Source organism: Protopterus annectens, chromosome 3.part1 (assembly GCF_019279795.1).
Source record: "Protopterus annectens isolate FY-2018-M chromosome 3.part1, PAN1.0, whole genome shotgun sequence".
NCBI lineage: Eukaryota > Metazoa > Chordata > Ceratodontiformes > Protopteridae > Protopterus > Protopterus annectens.
Window position 1 is genome coordinate 862,374,261 of NC_056732.1, and position 16,973 is coordinate 862,391,233.

Here is a 16,973-nt window from a genome sequence, read left to right on the forward strand (position 1 = left end):
CTAAGCCTAATGGTTTTATTTTTAAGCCTATTTAGATATTTAGGATTGTTGGAAAAAGTGAGAAGTTTATGTTTTTCTAAACTTATCATTCTTTTATGACTAGCCACAGTGGTACAACGGTAGCATTGTTGCCTCACAGCAAGAGGTTCTCCTGTTTGATTCTCGGCTGGAGTGCCTTCTGTGTGGAGTCTGCATGTCCTCCCCATGGTCGAATGGCCTCCGAAAGACATGCATGAATGAGCATGCCTTCGCTGAAGGTTGGGCGTCGGGCTGGCAACTCGGCACCATAAAAATCTACTGCCAATCATTAACATAAGGGAGTTCCGCTGTGGCGACCCCTAACTGGAAAAGACAAACAAACATTATTCTTTTATGACTAAGGATATCTGGATATTTGTTATTGAATATATTGATTTCTTCTTTACTATCATTATTTATGTGTTTACCATTTTGTTTAAGGTTATCTAGCTTATTTTGAATCTCCTGTAGATCTTTATCCCAGGGCTTCCTTTTGTTGTTATACCAGTTGATTATTTTCCCATATAAGTATGCTTTAAAAGCACCCTAAATATAAATCAGAGATGTATCTCGGATGGTATTTATTTCTAAAAAGTTATTTATTTTGTTTGTAATGAACTCCTTGAATTCTTCTAATTTGGTAATGTAAGCTGGGATTCTTCTAAACTGAGCTTTAGATAATGAGTTAATAATTAATTCAAAAGTAATGGAATTATGGTCGGATAACGGACAAGAAATAATTATGGATTTTGTTATATCATTAGTTAACTTATTAGATATTAGGACTCTATCTATTTTCAAATAGGAACCATGACTATTAGAATAAAAGGGAAAGGGTAATGAACTTGGGCCTGCTTAGTTGTTTATATTAAGGAGAAATGAGTTCATGAATTCTTTTAAATGTTGGGCCTGTGAATTTATCCTTCTTTTACTTTAATACTAGTTGCATTTTCATTTAGGATGCAATTAAAATCACCTGCCATTATAATGTTTCCTTTTGCAAAGGAAATAATTTGATTTAGGTGTTGCTTAACAGTATTTATTCCTATACCTGGTATCCAGTAGACATTAACCAAGGTAAAGATTTATTTTTACTATAACCGAGCACAATATTCCTTATCATCTTGATAAATATCAATTATTTTAGGGATAGGTAGTGATTTGTTCCATATAATGGCTAAACCACTTTTTTCTGTGAATGTTCAGAACTAGATAGAACAATAAACTTATTTGTATCAAGTCTGGTTATTTCTTCTTTTAGACAATGAATTTCCTGTAAGAAATCTATGTTCGATTTGTGTAAGTTTAAATATCTAAATATGTTTCCTCTTTTACAGAGGTTATTCAAACCATTAATGTTAATGGAGAGCCCTCTCAGCAAAGTAATTATGGTTATTTAACAATCTTAATGTATTTAGTTTTAATTCATATTTGTTCTTTACTTCTTTTTTTATTTGAATTTTCCCCTTGTTTTGTGATGTAACTTATTTAATCAAGAATGGGTAAGTTTTAAAAATATAATTTGATTTGGAACTATCTAGTGTTAGAGCACTTTATGTAATACAATTAGTGGATGTTTTGAAAAAGTATGTTTTACCATTATAAAAATGCATAACTCTATATACAAAGCCCACACTCAGCCTGGAGTTCTAAACTCCTAAATTGAGTAGCAAAAGCCATTCAATTTTACCACCCAATCAGCAACAGCAGGGTCTTAGCCCCAACCAGTATATACAATTAGAAAATTGATCAATCTTATTACAATTTTGACTCATCAACTTATATATGTATATATATATATATATATATATATATATATATATATATATATATATATATATAGATATAGATATATATATATATAAGACTTTAAATTTCAATATAAACTTTAATATATAAACAATATTTAAGTATATTGACCTACAATATATCGTATAGGTGTAAGCAAAACTTTTTTATTTATAAAAACTTGTATATATTAATCATCTTAGTGAGTTCCTATGCATATTTTTGGAATAATGTCTAAGCATTTGAAATCAGTTCCAAAATAACCATTGTAACTATACTTGAGACTCATGTACCAATTAAAATACAACCCTAAATGTGATCTTATAAAATTTATGTTAAACAATCTATAAGCATTAACAGAATTCTAACAATTTATATACACAATGTTAAGATAAGGCTTTTCAAACAATGTAAACAAACATTTCAAATATGACCACGTGTTATCATCTATCAAATTTAGACAGTGTATTAAGATAATACACTTAAAGACATCCCTAGAGTGAACATCCAAATGTATAAACTACTTACTATGCTAACATCTTATATAGGATACATATAAACTTTTTGTACTTTAGGTAAAGAAAACAAGATTATTAAACATTCTAAAACATAAAAAAAAAATTATGTCATTGTTTTAAAACCTCATTTTTCTTATTATAATTTTCTTTCTTAAATATTTGAGTCTAGACTTAGACCATAATAACATGTTGTCATATATAGTGCTTTCATATATATATATATATATATATATATATATATATATATATATATATATATATATATATATATATATCCTATAATATTTTGACTTATTTAGAATATGTATACAACACCTGACTGCATATCAGAGTCCACCTATTATGTGTTTCACTGTTAAGCCTATACAATCATGAGAAGTAAGTTTACATAAATATGTCAACTATAAAATTTGTAACCATTTTCCTCTATCTGATATTTCATAAGGTTAACATCTCTCAGCTGTCATGAACCTATTCTACACAAGACTTTGGAATCAAGGCTTAACTAATAGTAACAGCTTAGTAAGCAAATTTTGTTTATAAAAGAAAGCTGTACACCTCTGATTTTATTATTAATTATTTCAGTTGTTTATTAAGCTTTAAACTTACAGATATTGCTTAAACTTCCTTTTTTTCATTCTTATTTTCTTCTGCAATGGTTTACCAGCCTGAATCTACGTGCCCAACATCATCTTGTTGCATTTGCATGTCACAGCATGTCAAAGTTCAATTTGAAGCTGGAAGTCAGTTTCCATGAAGGAATGGAGTATATAGAGACTTTCTTAAGCTTGCAACTATGCATCTTGAGCCTGTGGGAACTCAAAATTATCCTTCTGATTCGATTAAGCAGAAAAACAGTAAGTGAAGCTAAAAATACTGGTTTTAAACAACATTTCTGATGTTATGTGTGCAAGGCACATTAAATGCGTGTCAGGGTGCCTTTACACTAATGGTAAATCATTCAATACAACCCTTAACCAAATTCTATTAAAGCTTATAATATCATTAAACAAAACAATTCAACAGATTGTATCTTATAAACACCCCTAACTTACAAACATAAATGCTAGCTTTACCATTTAATTAAACATTTGTAAATATTAAGATATATATATATATATATATATATATATATATAGAGAGAGAGAGAGAGAGCTGGGACATTTACTCGAGTGAGCAAACGTCTGAATCCCTAATAACCGAACACACTTCAACGAAAGCGCTTTTATCAAAAAATTGCTTTCGGTAAAGCGTGTTACAAAAAAAAAACACTACAGTTAACATTTTAGCAGGGGGTGAAGACCCCCTGCACCCCCATGTGGGTAGCTGTGCCCCCACACCCCCCTACTTTAATATTCTCCCTCCAAGACCACACTACAGTGGGGAAAAGGGAAATTTCCCCTACCTGCTCTGTAGTACAGCCTCGGCAACAGGCATACTTATGCAAAAGTGTTTCTTTGGTGAAAAGCACTTTCTCGTAAGTATGCCCGGCCATTTTGGTTTCGGTCATTTTTTTAACTGTGTTCATATGTTCAGAAGTATATAGCAATGCAAACTGAAGCACAGTATCTACTGATTAATTATGTAAGAAAAAGAGGAAAGATGAGGGAAAAGAACAATTTTTTGGTATAACTAACCTTCAATCAATTTTCCATTTTCCAAATGTTAACCTCAGAGATATTCAATGTCCATACTGATTATCTGTTTTGTTTGCCTTAAGGCAAAATATTATGGATTACACTTTTTGCAGATATAATGTATTAATTTTTAAGCAAACTGATGGAGTGTGTAGGATATTATTTGCTTTTCAGTTTCTTTTGTTTGTCCAAAGTTTTCCAGGATGTTTCAGATGCCATTCTTTACAGTCATGGGTTTGCCCATTCCATCTCTTCTATTTTGTCTAATAATTTATGCTTTTTGATGTATGTCAAGGCAGTGTCTAGGTCATCAAATATTATAAGGCCATCAGGTAAAAAAAAAAAAAAAACTTTAGTTTTCCTGGAAACTGGAGATGACTTTTGATTTGCGCCTTCTTTAATTCTTTTACTAGAGGTAGAAACATTTTTCTTTTGGATATTACAATAGAAGAATAGTTATTATCAAATCTAATGACAGTTTCATTAACTTTAATATGGGCTTTTGTCCATGCCATCTCTTTAATATGTGAGGAAAGAAATCTAACTATAATCGATCTAGGCATTTTTTTATTTACATTAGAGGAAGACAGAGATCTATGGGCTCTCTCTATGCTGAAGGATAAAGCCTCTGGTAAGTCTAGTGTTTTAGGTAACCAATATGATAAAAAAAGTACCATATTATTGCCTTCTATGTTCTCAGGCAGTCCAAAGATTCTTAAGTTATCTCTTCTCTATTCTCTAAGTCATCCAGTTTATTTTGCAGAAGAGTGTTTTGTTTTAAAAGGAATTCTAGATTATGTTCTCCTTCCTACAATTTCTTCTCCATGTCATGTAAAGCTTTCTCTATTCCATTTATTTGTATTTTTTGTTGTTGTAGGACTTCATGTAACAAGTTCATTTGCTTGGAGAATTTTTCTTTAAAGTTGATTTTTGAGTCTATTTTATCTAATTTGGTTGTCAAGTCCTGCACATTTGATGTCAAGGTTTGTAAGTCCGTTCTGAAGCTAGTTTCTTGATTGTTGCCTTTCAAAAAACTCATTCTGAGAATCTTTGATGAGTAAAATTATTCTCAGGGTATTTTTGACAGGAAATTCTGCATAGATCAAGATTTTTTTTCATATTATCCCAGATACTGACTTCAAGAAACTATTAATGTAAAATAAGTTTCCTAGGATAACTTAAAACACATAACTTCCTGTCATAAAGGTTGAACTAGGTTGAGATAAAGAAATCTGCTGTTATCTGGTGCTCATCTTGGCCATGCCTCTTCATGAGGGAGGACGTTTCTCCATTCAGTGGGTCCTGATAAAATCTCTGGACAGTGTTGCTATTATTTCAGCATATATTGCCACGTTGCTTGTGGACATGTTTAATGATACGTTAAGTAATTCACTACCACTGGTATTGAGGAAGAAAGTATCTGTTACATCATTTTAAAATGAGAGTATTAAAAATAAGCTGCAGACAAATACAAATTATCTCTAATATTGGTAAATGTTTTGAAAGATACTTTCTGAGATTATTGATAGCTGGTAATTATGTGCCATATGTACATTTAATGTAACATGGTTTTATTAATGGATGGTCTACTTCTACATCCCATATTATATTTTTTCATATAAACTTTCCTCTCTGTTGGATAACAAAAAACAGTGCAATGCAATTTATTTAGACATATCTAAATAATGTAACTGTTAGTTATACAATCAGATTACAGAATGTACATGTCAAAGGAGTAAATTGATAAACATTTGAAATGTAGGGGCCCAATAGAATCCCAAAACATGGAGACTGAATGGCCAAAAGAATGGACTTACCTATATTAAGTCTGAGATGGCCACTTCCCAAAATATTCCATTTTCTATAAATATTGTAATCTCAGATGTGATATATATACGTTTGGGGAGGGGAGGTTTGCCCTCCTGCAAAAAAGGAGTTTAAAGATGAAGAGCAATCTTCAATATTCGGTCTTCTGAGTCTTTTATTATTTATTTATTTTTTTTTTACGGATTGTCAGCACTCAGTGTTTTATGTTCTGACATAAAATGAAGAGCAATCTTCAATATTCTGTCTTCTTCTGAGTCTTTTATTTATTGTTTTTTTTTTTACGGATTGCCAGCACTCAGTGTTTTATGTTCTGACATTTCAATGGGGAGCAAATAAATCTTTATGTAGTAAAAGGAACAGAACACTGACTGAAGAACAGGCAGCAGCATGTTGTGATACAGGCACAGATGTCTTCTTGGACAAACATAAATACTTGGGTTCTACAAGGGGAGTGTTGGACCCATTACTATTTTAATAATTTGTTTTTGATCCTTCAACAAAACTGAACTAAACTTTGGATATTGAAGTATGTCAGTGTTTGTCATAATTTATGTAATGACTGAAAATGACATGGATGTCGAGCATAAAATTAGACATCAATGTGACGTTGAAGCATAAGCTTTAAATATGGGTCTAAAATTTACTATGGATAGAAGTAAAGTTGTATTAGTGTAGAAACCAGGATGGCTAGACTTTACCTGAAATGCTTACTTGAGAGTACCCATTGGATACAATGTATCTGTTTAAGATCATGTAGTAAATATAATGGCAGTGGTCCTTCATCAGCTTGGCTTAATATTAAGCACTGTGGACAAGTGATATGAACATCTTAAAACATTATTTGTAACTGTTATAAGGCCTATAATTTATTATACTTTGTCTATTGTAAACTTAGATTGGCTGATATTACTTTATTAAAATTAGTTCAGAGGCAACACATTAAGGGTGAAGAATATTGCAAATCCCACTGATTCTGAGAGACTGAAACATTTTAACATATACAGTATATTACACAGATTGATAAGGAGGAAACCTTGTTTAGGTTTAGGTACAGTTATGAATAATGACTTCAGGAAAGAGATAAGTTTGATATTTTAGAACAAATTAAAGAACAGCAGATAAAGAACTATTAAGAGTTGAGTGTAATCGAACACATAAATGTAACAGGTATTTGACTTAGATTAATATCCAGATATTTGAGAATAATACCATGAGTGATTAGTAAGTCAAAATTTGGATATGGATAGGAGAGACAGAAAACATATCTATGGTATTAAAGAGTCTGTACTATTAATGGCCCATAAGGCATGGGCAGCAAATTGTCTTATGATCCTAAGAAATATAATGAAAAAACATAAGTCAACAGTGTCAAGATTAAACACAGATGGTACATAAGTGGATGTTTGTGTCAACATGTAATGCTAATTGAAATATGTTTGTGTAATCACTTTGATTATTTATGAATGCCTGATCATTATTATTACTAATCTGTAAATAACAAGGAAGAAAACAATAGCTGGCTGTCTGTGTTAAGATATCAGCTGTTTGTGTTTATCATATTTTCTCCAGCTTCTTCCAGGTTTCCTAACCCCTTGTAATAGACAGCATCTATATTTCAGGACTTTTTAAAAAAAAAACAGTATTCATTTTGTGATACCATGGGCATGTTTGCACATTTGTTGCCATATCAAAAACAGTTGTTTCTATGGCATCAATTTCTTTTTCTAAGCATGATTTTTCTTAAATGCAGTTACTATGTCCTGACAGCAAAATATTTCTGTATTTAGCTAGTGTAGTTATTTTTTTCTGTTTCTTTGATATAATTTCTAAGGTTGTATATACTTGTGGGATGTGTATCACTGGTGAGGAAATAGTTATATGGGCAAAACTTTGTCAGGCTGTAAAAGCTTAATATTCATAACACTGCTGATTTCCAAAATAATTCTAACCCAGCGAACAAAAGGACATATTGGTGGCCTTATGCATGTTTATATTTATACATGCAATGTTATCACCAGCTGCAAGAAACTTTGATAAAGGACTGTGATTCATCAAAACTATGGGTAAAAGAACTTTTTTGTGATGCACTATATTTTAACAATTATATTCATTGACAAATAAATGTGAACAAATTAAAGACAGAGATTGTTTAGTAAGACAGACATCATGAGAACTTTTCTTTTTAGACTACAGAGCCGGATTCACAAAAGCATGCATGGAGTCTAAGAGCAGTGTAAGACGTCAGACAGGCGATATGTCTGCCGAGCGATTCAGCAATAGCCAGCAGGGGTGTGCATGAGAGCTCCTAAAACTATTCTTGCACGGACAGTATTATGTTATGCAATTTACCTCATTTGCTGCTGAAAGCTATGCAAATGAGGTAAATTCGCGATCCAGGAAACACTAACCTGTCCATGGAAGAGTAGTGTTATTTGTAGAAATGTACTCCATTGGTAACGGAGTATCGTTCTGCAAATAGCTAAACGGAGCTATGCCAGCTCCAAATAAAGGATACATCTAGTTGAGGAAGCATGCCAATGGCCAAATATAAGGCCATTGGCATTTTTATAGGTTGAACATTAATAAAAATTAATTTTTATTTTTTTCCCCTAGCTCCAATGTTTAAGCATAGCGCAGCGCCGCTCAAACGTGCGGCGCTTTAAAAACCAGAAAATAATAAAAAATTGACAAAACTAGGCATGTTTAATAAAAAACATTATTCTGCCATGCAGATAAATGGCAGGCTGAAGACAACATGGCTACTGAGTAGTGGTTGCTAAGGGTGGAGGCTCAGTTTGAGAGATGTAACCAAGCATTAGTAGGCAATCCTATGCAAATGAGGATAATGATAGTGAATCCCAATTTTCCCTGGTATGTGAGCCATGTCCCTAGAGTGTAAGTGTAGGAGTAGGGGAATAGTAGAGTAGAAGACAGGTGACATCATGAGGGGGTATGTCTGAAAGACTGTAAGCTTATTGGCACAGAGTGGCTTGTGTTTGCCATGAGTTGCTCAGGATTGCAAGAGGCGTGTCTACATTTGTCCTAGCTGTAGCCAAGAAACTGAAGGTGTACGGCGTGGATATATCTGAAATTTCTTGCAAACGTGCTTACACTGTGTGCACACGTGTGCATGCCTGTAAGCCTGTGTAAGCCTGTGTGTGCACGTGTGTACTCGTGTGCGCATGTTTGCACTTGTCTGTGCGGTGCTGCCCCTTGTCGAAACAGAAAGTGAAAAGGAAGGAAAAGAAGTAGTAGGAAGTTAACCAAGGAGAACTAGCAGAGCTGCCAGGTGAAATAAATCAGAATCAGCCAATAACACAGGCAGTACATAGGCCAGCCCAGCCCAGCACTTAAAACTCTGCAAACAACATTCCCCCATGTTTTTCTCAAAAACACTGCAGTAAACAAAGAGTGAAAACTTAAAATGCTTAACTCGGACAAAAAAATGTTAGGGGCTGCCATTGCTATTATAAGCCAACATGTGCAAGGTGCTGAGAGTGGTGCCATTGTGAATGCTGCTGAGCAATCCACAGTGAGGAGACGGAGAAGAGTGTACAGACCCAGGGTAACCTACCAGGTGCTACATGAGCTGGAAATAGTGGAGCACTATAGAGTGGACAGAGACCTCCTGCAGCAAATTGTTGAGCTATGCAGGCCATGCCTCACACACAGAACCAACAGAGGGGAACCCATCCCAGTGGAAACCAAGGTATGTGTTGGCCTAAGAATACTAGCAACAGGTAACTTCCAGAGACCAACTGGTGATATGATGGGGATTTCACAGGCATCAGCATCCAGGGTACTGCACCTGTTCCTGAATGCCATGTCAGCACATGTCGGTGATCATGTATATTTTCCGAATTCCCATGAGGCATTGGCCAGCAATATGTGTCTTTTCCAGCAAATAGCAGAATACCATGAGGTAGTGGGTGCAATAGACTGCATGCACATACACATAAAAGCACCAGCTGGGGAGCAGGGTAGGGCCTACATCAACTGCAAGGGCTTCCCCTCCATCAACTGCCAGGTCATGTGCAATCCCCAATGGGGCCATCCCTGACGGTCACCTAGTGGGAGATGCTGGATATGCACTGGAGCCATTGCTGATGACACCAATCAGAAATGCACACACACCTGAATAAGAACTCCTTAATGAGGCACACGCACAAACACGAAGTGTAATCGAGCATGTGTTTGGGATGCTCAAGTCACGGTTCCGGTGCCTGGACACATCTGGTGGAGCCTTGCAGTACTCACCAACTACATGTACCCAAATTGTCATGGTATGTGCCATGCTACACAATATGATCCTGCGAAAACAGCTGCAGCAGAAACAGCATGGGGCAGGGCCAAACAGCCCCCCACCATTGCCAAGGCCATCACAGGCAGAGCGTGACTTGGAGGAGGAACAACCTGAGCCTGCCCCAGTAGGCAGAAGGAGGCATGCCCATTATGCCTTGGCCTTGGCAAAGAGGTAACGCATAGCACATACACTGGGTCAGTAAGAACCCTGGAAATGATACCTCTCTCTGACTCGCACATAAAATAAAAGGGATGCCTAACTTGACACTACCTGTTTTCAAACATGTATAGGGAGTGTACCATGTGCATCCGACACAGGCAGCCCTGTAGCACCACCTGAGGCATGATTGCCATGTTTTAAGCAATATAAAGCAGTGCTAAGCAGCTTTTACCACTATTTAGTATATGTAAACAAAATTGCCCGCACTAACTAGCGCAAAATCGGGCAACATTGAGCCATGCTGGGCAAGGTCGGGCAAAGTCAGGCAAAGTTGAGCAAAGTCAAGTAAACATGCTCATATTTGCTTTACTGTTCCTTAAACAGTCTGGTCTGCCCAGCATGAAAATAAAAAGCAGTGACAGGGCTCGAACTCAGTATACTGTGCACTATAGTCACAGTACTGAACCACTAAGCCATGGCAGCATTTCACTGGCACAGATACAGCAGGACAATTGTACACTAATGCAAACACAAAGAAATGTTGTATCATGCCTCTAAAGAGGCATATGGGTAACCTCCTCCACAGGCCTATGCAGACAGAGAGCAGCAGGCCAGGCGGTGTGATGTGGGTTGGGTAGGCTATGAAGTCACAATCTAATATGCGTGACATTGGACGCTAAGATCTGTAGTACAGTAGAATGCCTCAAGCCAGTATGATAGGCAACAGTACAGACTTAAATGGTGTACCTTACATAGCAGTGCAGGCCTAGCAAATGTGTATAAGTGCCAGGTGAACCCCTCATCCTATGTACACCCGCAGTAACAATCAGGTGTGCCCCTGGGTAGAAATGTACAAAGAATAGCTGCCCCCCCCCTGTATGTAGAAATGTTGATAAGTCTATGCAAAGTGTCTCATGGAAGCCCTGCAGGCACAGCATGATCCCTGTTGATTTATGACACAAAGGTGAGCCCTGTAGTAAAAATACAACTTGATTTTCCCCACACATATAGTATAAATGTCTATACCGGGCGTGCTCACACACTTCAACAAATGTAGTGGATTTGAGTCAGCAACATACTGAAAGGTCATACTGGGCATGCTCACACACAAATAAACGAAGCAAATGTCAGGCAACAACATACTGAAAGGTCATACTGGGCATGCTCACACAGGCCATGTCTGAGTATAGCAGTGGGCCACACATATCTGGCAGTTGCATGTTTTACCCCAGGAACCTGTCACTATTCAGCAATCCTGCCTTGTGCACACAGTTATATGAAAACAGACACATATAATATATTGGAACCCTGTCATAATCAAACTATGTACCACAAGTACTTAAGTTGTTCACAGAAAGTGAAAAGCAAAGAACATCAATAAACCTGCAATCAGTATCATCAATAAACAATGTGCACACCAAACATTATCCAGTCCATGTTCTGGCAAAAGAATCTGTGAAGGAGTCCTTAGAGAACCATGACGCTTCCTTCCGCTATGTCATAAATAGCAATGTACACTCATATATGTCCTGAGTCAGTGCAAACTGTAAATGACTGACATTGCCAACATCCTGTCAGACAGGCTCATACATACATACATACCCCCCTCTCACTGACAAAAGGCCCTATCCTCATACCTGGAGATTGTGAAAGCACAGATATCACATATAAAATGGGTAAACAGCTCCTTCCAAACCTGAAAACATGGCATCTATGGGATTACATTGTTTCCCTAGCTGTGTCATAAGAGAACTCCAGAACAAACAGATCCTGCACCTGAACAGTCTGTTGAGCCTCACCCTCTGTACAGGATATGAAACTGTTGAATGTGTTAAAGCAATGTTTGGCACACTCCACAAGTGTTGGTGCACAACAGGCCATGGGAACTATTGTCTTATAAGCCTATTAAGCCTGATCTGCAAAGCCATGGAGTCCATCATGATGGAACTCATAAACAGAGCTAATGGGAGCCTGCAAACACCCAACCCTATCAATTTTAGTTTGGTCAGTGGCAGATCATGCTTCCCAAACCTGCTAGACTGTTCTCGAGGCAGTCACCCAAGACATACATCAATGAAATGAGCTACACACGTCCCACATAGACCTTGAAAAGCCCTTTGCCAACATCCTAGAAACATGTCGTATCCACTAAATCAACAAACTGTGCATAAATATGTGTGTCATCTGATGGATTGACAACTGGGGCACAGATATATCACACAAGGTAAGAATTGTGGTCTCCTGTACAAGCTGGTAACAACTGCTGTCCCCCATGGCTCAGTCCTGGGACCCCTCCTGTCTGGTGTATACTTTTCAGAAATACAGTCAAACACATGAGGGCTATGTTTAGCAAAGTATGTGGATGACTGCAAAAAAGTTGTCATAATCGATGTTTGGGACAACAGAGACATCCTTAAGAAGGGTCTCAGTCAGACAGATGTGGTGTCAAAATTATGGCCTCAAGCTACAGTCATACAAATACCACATAGGAGCCAACACCCTAAATATGGAGGTGATAATAAGGGATCTATGGACACGTGGATAGTCATCTCTACTTCCAGAAACACATTCACAAAGTGGTCAGAAAATCATGCTGTGTTCCCACAAACTTCCAAGGTCTTTGCATGTAGGTCAAAGGAGGTTCCCTCAACTCACCAGTCATCAGACCCGTCAGAGAGTACCACAACACGCTTGCGATGAATCTGACTAGGCACCTTTAGCAGCAAGAAAGACCACTGAAGTACCTCAACAAGAGGATTAATGGCCTCAAACAGTTGCCTCATGCAACAAGACTGAATTTAACTCAATCTGTACTCTGTTGCATACTGTCTACTCAGGAGATCTCTGCCCAACAGACAGGCTCATGTCATGGCAACACTCAGATCTGATCTGAGTTACAGCTCAATGGCACTACATATACAGACCCAACTGATATTGCCAACATCCTGGCAGATAGGATAAGTGCTAACTTTACCCCCCTCTCACCCATGAAAGAGCACATCTCTATAATGGAAGACTGCAAAGTTGCTGTCAATACGGCTGCACAGGTAAAAAACACTCTCCAAAGCCAGTATCACAGCATCCATGGGACCAGATAACTTCCCAGGCTGTGTTTTACACAAACTACAGAATGAACAGGCACCACACTGACCTACCACGTTCAGTCATAGCCTCACCTCAGGCTTTGTGCCTGCTGAATGGTGCATAGTGATAGTTATCCCACTACGCAAGGGTTGATACACCATGGACCCCAGGAACTAGCACCCCATTAGCCTGATGAGCCTGCTCTGGAAGGCCATGGAATGTATCATCATACAACTTATAAAAAAAGACATTGGTAATCTCCAAACTCTGGACCACAACCATGTTGGGTTTGTAAAATGCAGATCATGTCTCCTAAACCTGATAGATGATATTGAAACAGTCACCAGAACCATAGACAAGGGTAAGGCGGTTCGCACAGCCTATGTAGATCTTGCCAGGGCTTTCAACACCATCCCCCACTCTGGAATTATAGATAAACCCACTAAACTAGGTATAAATTGCTATGTCACAAGATAGGTTGCCAACTGGCTCACTGACAGAACACACACTGTGAAAATAGCAGACTCCAAGTATGACTTTGGACCAGTGATGAGTGCAGTACCACAGGGTTCAGTCCTGGGTCCTGTCCTGTTTTGTATCTACTTCCCTGAAGTAAACATTAACATGGAAGATCTCTGGCTAATGAAGTTTCCAGATGACTGCAAACTAGGAGCCATAATTGTAACTACTAAAGATGTGGACATCCTACAAAAGGGCCTCACTGAGACAGATGCTTGGTGTCAAAGCCATGGCCTCAAGCTCAATGCCAAAAAGTGCATTGTTATCCCCTTTGGTAAAAACTCTGTTGCCACGAACTACAACATAGGCGGTAGTATACTTAACAGTGAAAGTGTGATAAGAGACCTTGAGTCACAGGTGGACAGTGGACACACCTGTGATAATCACATCCCCACAGTTGTTAGGAAATCCTTCTATGTGGCACACCTCATCACAAAAGGTATCTCATGCAGAATAGAAGAGGACATTGTTCCCCTCTTACCCATCACTCACTAGATCCATAATAGAGTACAACGCCCCTTTTGCTATGTACCTCACAAGACATCTACAACAACTGAAAAGCCTGCAGCAATACCTCACAAAGAGCATTAGTGGCCTGAAATACATGCCATACACAGACCATCTCAAAATGCTCCAGCTGTACTCTCTCGCATATCGCCTACTCAGAGGTGATCTCTGCCTAACATACAAAGCTATGTCAAATACAGAGCTGTTGGACATGCTCCACGAAAAACACTCACAATCCCTCTGATCTTTCACCCCAAAACCATGAGTGAAATACAAAAGGAAGGGGTGTATCCATTTACCTTATGGATAACCACACCTTCAGGTTAGTGGCACAGCATGAGACCTTGGAGACCATGCAAGTGCAACTAACACTGGGCAAAGCTGCTTATCAGATTGTAGCCTGCTACAGATCACCTACCTTGTCTCAGGAACCTCACTCAGTATTCCTGAGAACAGTGGAAAATATAAAGGTCCTATCAAATGCCATTACATGAGGAGATTACAGCTACCCAAACACTGAGTGGGAGAATTACTCATGTACAATGTCATTTGCCCAATGTTTCCTAGAGTTTAAAAACTCAAACGCCCTGGAAAAGCTGGTTACCATGCCCACTAGAGGTGACAACATACTGGACCTGATCATCACCAACATGGGGTACCAATGTTCCACAACAGAGATAAACCCCTCACTGGTAATATCAGATCATAAAGTAATCACACTGGGCATGCACATCCCCCCCCAGTCAAGGAAACCACTGTGAAGTAATTTTCAAAAGCAAACTGCACACTTCCCAAGACCAAAGTGGAAAGTTCCAAAGCCCCCTTGCTATAGGATAATGCTATACAATCTGACGAATCATTTACAAGTGCATTCTATGAGCATCTACAGGGATGCATGGATCGAGACATACCAAATAAAACCAAGATGCACTCCTCCAAAAATAAGAAACCAATCTGGTGGTCATCACCCATAAATAAGCACACACATGTCGATGCCTAACATACAAAGCTATGTCAAATACAGAGCTGTTGGACATGCTCCACGAAAAACACTCACAATCCCTCTGATCTTTCACCCCAAAACCATGAGTGAAATACAAGAGGAAGGGGTGTATCCATTTACCTTATGGATAACCACACCTTCAGGTTAGTGGCACAGCATGAGACCTTGGAGACCATGCAAGTGCAACTAACACTGGGCAAAGCTGCTTATCAGATTGTAGCCTGCTACAGATCACCTACCTTGTCTCAGGAACCTCACTCAGTATTCCTGAGAACAGTGGAAAATATAAAGGTCCTATCAATTGCCATTACATGAGGAGATTACAGCTACCCAAACACTGAGTGGGAGAATTACTAATGTACAACGTCCTTTGCCCAATGTTTCCTAGAGTTTAAAAACTCAAACGCCCTGGAAAAGCTGGTCACCATGCCCACTAGAGATGACAACATACTGAACCTGATCATCACCAACATGGGGTACCAATGTTCCACAACAGAGATAAACCCCTCACTGGTAATATCAGATCATAAAGTAATCACACTGGACATGCACATCCCCCCCCCCCCAGTCAAGGAAATCACTGTGAAGTAATTTTCAAAAGCAAACTGCACACTTCCCAAGACCAAAGTGGAAAGTTCCAAAGCCCCCTTGCTATAGGATAATGCTATACAATCTGACGAATCATTTACAAGTGCATTCTATGAGCATCTACAGGGATGCATGGATCGAGATATACCAAATAAAACCAAGATGCACTCCTCCAAAAATAAGAAACCAATCTGGTGGTCATCACCCATAAATAAGCACACACATGTCGATGCCTAACATACAAAGCTATGTCAAACACAGAGCTGTTGGACATGCTCCACGAAAAACACTCATAATCCCTCTGATCTTTCGCCCCAAATCCATGAGAGAAATACAAAAGGAAGGGGTGTATCCATTTACCTTATGGATAACCACACCTTCAGGTTAGTGGCACAGCATGAGACCTTGGAGACCATGCAAGTGCAACTAACACTGGGCAAAGCTGCTTATCAGATTGTAGCCTGCTACAGATCACCTACCTTGTCTCAGGAACCTCACTCAGTATTCCTGAGAATAGTGGAAAATATAAAGGTCCTATCAAATGCCATTACATGAGGAGATTACAGCTACCCAAACATTGAGTGGGAGAATTACTCATGTACAACGTCCTTTGCCCAATGTTTCCTAGAGTTTAAAAACTCAAACGCCCCGGAAAAGCTGGTCACCATGCCCACTAGAGGTGACAACATACTGGACCTGATCATCACCAACATGGGGTACCAATATTCCATAACAGAGATAAACCACTCACTGGTAATATCAGATCATAAAGTAATCACACTGGATATGCACACCCCCCCCCCCCAGTCAAGGAAACCACTGTGAAGTAATTTTCAAAAGCAAACTGCACACTTCCCAAGACCAAAGTGGAAAGTTCCAAAGCCCCCTTGCTATAGGATAATGCTATACAATCTGCCAAATCATTTACAAGTGCATTCTATGAGCATCTACAGGGATGCATGGATTGAGACATACCAAATAAAACCAAGATGCACTCCTCCAAAAATAAGAAACCAATCTGG